Raw genomic sequence first — 5,175 nt, forward strand, 5'->3', positions numbered from 1 at the left:
ACAACCGCCTCCAACGTCGAGCGACGCACAACCACCCCCGGAGTCGGTTTTCCTACGCAAGCAACCGGCCAGCCACAGCCATCACTTTCGCTAGAAAGTACTCGGCCTGCTACGAGGCTCAGCCAGGGCTGACGTTGCAAAGGGCGAGCAGCGATCAACTTTTTTCCTCTACTTTCCTTCGCTTTCCGTTTCTCGTCCTTTTTTGTCGTTCTTTCTATAGTGTTCTCATCTGTCTCTCTTTCTCTATATTACCATGTAGGTATATGCTTTTCGATGAACACGTTTGCCGCGTTCACCATTGGCGAGCAAGTCGACCAAAGGTTCTCTTTCCCTGAATCGATAAGATAATTTCGCTAGCGCGCTACCGGACGAAAAAAAGAGGATGGAACGAAACGACCAAGCGTCGAATCGACGAAAAACACACCGTTGCTATGCAATAGACGACCTAGCGACATTTGTTGACAACTATGGATGTGCTTCGTTGGAGACTCGGATTCTGATCGTTCTGATTCGTCGCTGTACGAATCAGAAAGAAAGAAAGCGATTGGACGGTGAAGTTTTGGGCTTACGACTTTGACGATCGGTGACGAGACACTAGCACCAACTAGAGAGCGTTAACTAGTAGCGCACACTATAGATATTTATTAAGCTATTTGCATATTTCATAAATTATTATTACCTTTATGTTCTTCAAATATTTCGACTTACAAATTTATGTAATTGGAGTTCATATAATGGTATTCCACTAATTTTCCCTATTATAATTTTTACATTTAAAAAACTAAAATTTTCTCCAAATAAATAGAATCGTATGGCATGAAATTTTTCTGTAAATGGAGCAAAAATCATATTTTGTTAGCGTTTGACGCGAGAATGGCTTAAAACTATAGTGTTAAGGTATACCGAATCGTCGATATCTGATTGTGAGGAGAAACTTAACCGACAGATGCAAGTTTGTTACAAAGTATCGAATCGAAATCTCTATCGGTGCTGGAAATCTGTTTACGGTCGGATGATGTATGCCGATAAAGTCGAGATACGCTCATAGGTATTTTTCAATCGTTTCAACCGTGAAGACCGATGTATGAGATGCGTATTTCGAGTGGTATCTGTTAGTCAGATTAGCCAGGTGACAGAGAGAGCATTTGCTTCACGGGTCGACAGTTTCTGGCGTCAACGCATTAATTACGACTGTCCGTCGTTGCGTATGCGTCTTCATTGCGTTCGAGATAGAGGGATGAGAAATGAAATATTTCCTGACTGGCTGACGTTTCCTTTCGTTACGTCATTCGTTTCTGTAGAAATCTATCGTCGCACCATAAATTAAATAGTAAAAAAAAAAAAAACATATAATTCCCATTTTCATTTGTCAAATTATAATAATATGAATAAGATTAATTAGAAAAACCTGGTCTGTTTATGGAATTGGCAAAGTATTAAAGACACGTATACAATGTACCTTAACTTTCACAGAACATTGGATGAATTTAAATACTTTATAGATTAGAACAGTAATAGACTAATTATTCGTTCCACTCCCTCTAAACAATACCATAACCACGTCCTAAATTACCAAATAATATAAAATCAAACACAAATTCATAAGTTCAAATGGAAATAAACGCCTAACCCAAGATTTAGTTAAAACGTAACCATAGGACCTTCCAACTCAAAAATGGGACCAATGACCACCGTATCCCTAACAATTAAAATTTAACGAACGCAGGAAACGGGCGTCCAAAGCGTACTACATTGTGACCCCCTATTTCATCCCATGGTTCGAATAGCTGAGATCGCTCGATAATTAAGGCATTGTTTCGCATACCGGAATCCCCTGGAGATTTTTCGTCCTTAGTCAAGAACGATCCAGCACGATCTGCATTGTACGAGAGGAGACCAGCGAGCCGATAGAAAAATTTTTCGGACGCGTGCCAACGAGAAATTCCGCGCGCCCTAGCTGCCTACGTTCCTGAAGATAGCGGCAACAACGTGGAGGGGAGAACAACCTTGCAAGCTCTCACACCCCCACGGTATGCGTAGAGCTGCGTCGGTGGTAGGGTCTGAAATTTTGGAGGTTGGCAGAATCGGCGAGTACGGAGGGGATTGAAGGGCGAAAAACCGGGAGGGTGCCAGAGGGACGAGAGGGGTGATGTCCTCGGGGGCAGTGGAGGGTTAAAGGGGGGCGGTCTGAAGAGAGCCAGGCAACCTGCACCCGGCAACAGCCCCCGACCTCGGAAGAACTAATCATTAACCTCCTTTCACCCTCCCAAACATCGCTCTAACTCGACCACCTTCGCTTCACTTTCACCTGTGCCTCCCTTTCTCTCTTTGTCTTTTCTTCTCTCTCCGGATTAACCCATTCACCCTTTCTTCGTGTACTACCTTCGTTTCTAGAATTCGCCTACGCTACGCGCGACTACGATTACTCGCGCCCGTCTACGTCGTTACGGATTCTTTCTGAGGTCCTGTTTCAGTTTGTATTTTTCCTGTTTGCTCATCTTCTCAATGTAAAATGCAACTTTCAACCCTCAACTGGTATTATTGTGTCGGAATATTCGATTTCAAATTTTATCTTGCGTTGAATTATCATATTTTGTTTTGTATATTTTGCTATATACTATAAGTTATTATACGGACGCGATAAGAATGGTTGATGATAATTTTTAGTGCGTAAATTAAATAAATATAACATACACGTATATTTCGATATTAAATATTCTATTGTGAATACCTGTGGCCATCTACGATCCAACGATAAATCACGAAGTTGATACCTCGACTGTTGCTTTTTGGATCGTTGGCTTTTACTTTTAAAGATCTTTTTAATTCTTTCCCTTTTTTGTGGGTTTAGGAGGTATAATGGGGTCGTTGAAGAAAGATTTGGAGAATGAACGAAGACGAATAGGTATATAATGCGAAATGGGTAAAGCTGTTCGTAAACTAGTTTCATCTAGGAGATTCGCGCCAAGGGTTGTGGTAGAAACCCTGTTGCTGGACTTATGTGTGTACGTGTACACGCGTTAAAGGTTGCACCCTGTGCAACCCTCCGAACTTGAGGACTGCGATACACAGATAAACGCCAGCAGATAGATCAATAAATACGCGGATACGTTGGTACACGTGCGTTACTATGCGTTCTGCGGTGCATTCAACTGCAACGATTGCAGAAACGAAGAACGATGCGACGAATACTGTTTCAAATTTTCATCTATTATTTATTAAATAAATTTTTGAAAGTTTTTCGTGTCCCCCTCAAATGCATAGTGCAGTTAGTTCTACCGAATGGAAAATTTATTTTGTAAATCACTATAATTTAATTAATGAATTATTATTAATCATTAATTAGAAAATATTAGAACATTTACCTATAGATTATTCTGTGACACTCAATTATTTTAAAAAAACTGTGTTTTCTTTCAATAAAAATTATATTCGTCAAATCTATAAATCATTCCATGTTGTTCTATTATCTTAGAAAGTTATATCTTCTTTATAAATATAATAAAATATATCATAAAAATGAATAATATATCCAACTAGTAAAAATACGTACAAGACGCTATATGCAAAGAAAATACACAGTGTGAATAACTAAATAGAAGGGAAAAGGGAAGCGACACGAGCATCATTAAACGACGATTCCTCATTTAAATAATTCAGTGGTATACGGCCAAGAGGACGGTTGCTACACGGACAGGTATTTGTACTTCTAATCGATGTAACCGGCTAGTGTCGACGTTAAACTCACGATTCAACCATACGGTTCGAGTCACTCTATTTTGCTGGCATATACGGCGTTTATCCGCCTCTGTATCTAGATTTACGCGTCGAATTTCAGCCCGATAAAATCATTTATATGACAGAAGCTAGAATAGTCATAAGACCTGGGAAGGACAAACGATGTGCAAAATCGATCAACGACGTTAACGAAATCGTTGAGACTTTCTCATACGTACAGCTGATTCCACCGTCGAAAACGCGATCTTCGAGAAATTATAAGGGATTACAATAAATTAAGCTTGAAAATGAAAATTAATTTCGAAGGAATGTACAATATTTTTATCTTTCATTTGGAAGATTAAAATCGACAGTGTTTCCATTACGCTCTGTGCGAAAATAATTCTGGAAAATTTTAAGATTAAAAGACGGATACGCACAAAGCTATGTAGGTTTCTAAGCATTAAAGCGTCTTATCTTACCATCGTTTCCCCCTTTGAACGATGTGCTTCCTAATTCATAAAAATATACAAAATATCAAATTTCAACGAACTATCGATCTACCAAATCATATACAATTAATTTACATGCCAACGCAATTTTAAAATTCCTACCTTTGTTGCTATCTAAATCTATATCTAAAAAAAATTGGAGCGACAGCAAACCCCGAACCACAACACCACCTTCCCCCAAGAAACAAAAACACCTAAACATTCTACCCCAGCGAAATAAAATGATTCACCGAATCAATTTCCTCGAAAACAAGAAATCTCTCTGAACGACGAACAAAAAAGGAGAAAAAAGTACGCATTGAACTGCATCACTGGAAAGGGCGTATGGAAAAGGAGGGATGATTTTGGAAGACAGAAGCGTATCGTGGAGAAGCGGGCGCTCTCTCGTGCGAAGGTCGAGTCAGTGGTTGTCGAGGAAGAAGGGGTGCGCGCGGGGTAGCCGAAAAAGGGGACAAGAGGGGCAAGATGCAACGCACATCTATTGATTCTTCTCCTTCAGCGTGAAGGCCCGCGTGTCCCACTCACTTTCGGAAGCGCGCACGCACCTACCAACGAACGAACGCTCTCGCGCGCTTTCCCTAGCCCGCGCACACGAACACGAACACGTGGCTAAGTAACGTAGTGTGGCTACGTGTGTGCACACATGCGCACGCCCGAGTGCGTCCCGATAGTTGAATGCAGGGCACAAAACGTTCACTCTCTCTCTTTCACTTGGTTTAAAGAGGGAAGGAAAAAGGAGAAGAAAAAAAAAGAAGAAGAAAAAGGGGGAACTGGATTTTGCAACCTCCCTTCCGTGCATTCCTACTGTGAATTTCCTTGGCCGGCTGCATAAAGAATTAGAATGCGAGAACGCGCACACCGTGCAGCTTATACGGAGGCGCAGAATGAAGAAAAAAGAAAAAAATAAAAAAAGAGAAGAGGAAGGCACACACGGGGGGGGGGGGGG

At 40.9% G+C, this 5,175-nt stretch overlaps 1 protein-coding gene across 2 annotated transcripts in view; it reads right to left on the reverse strand.

Annotated features, from left to right (window-relative positions):
* The window catches only part of LOC100742030 (zinc finger protein chinmo), a 70,966-nt gene that overhangs the window by 62,452 nt on the left and 3,339 nt on the right, over positions 1-5,175 (reverse strand). The gene's annotated exons all lie outside the window — the stretch shown is intronic.

The sequence above is a fragment of the Bombus impatiens genome, unplaced genomic scaffold, assembly GCF_000188095.3.
Source record: "Bombus impatiens unplaced genomic scaffold, BIMP_2.2 scf_0418, whole genome shotgun sequence".
Classification (NCBI taxonomy): domain Eukaryota; kingdom Metazoa; phylum Arthropoda; class Insecta; order Hymenoptera; family Apidae; genus Bombus; species Bombus impatiens.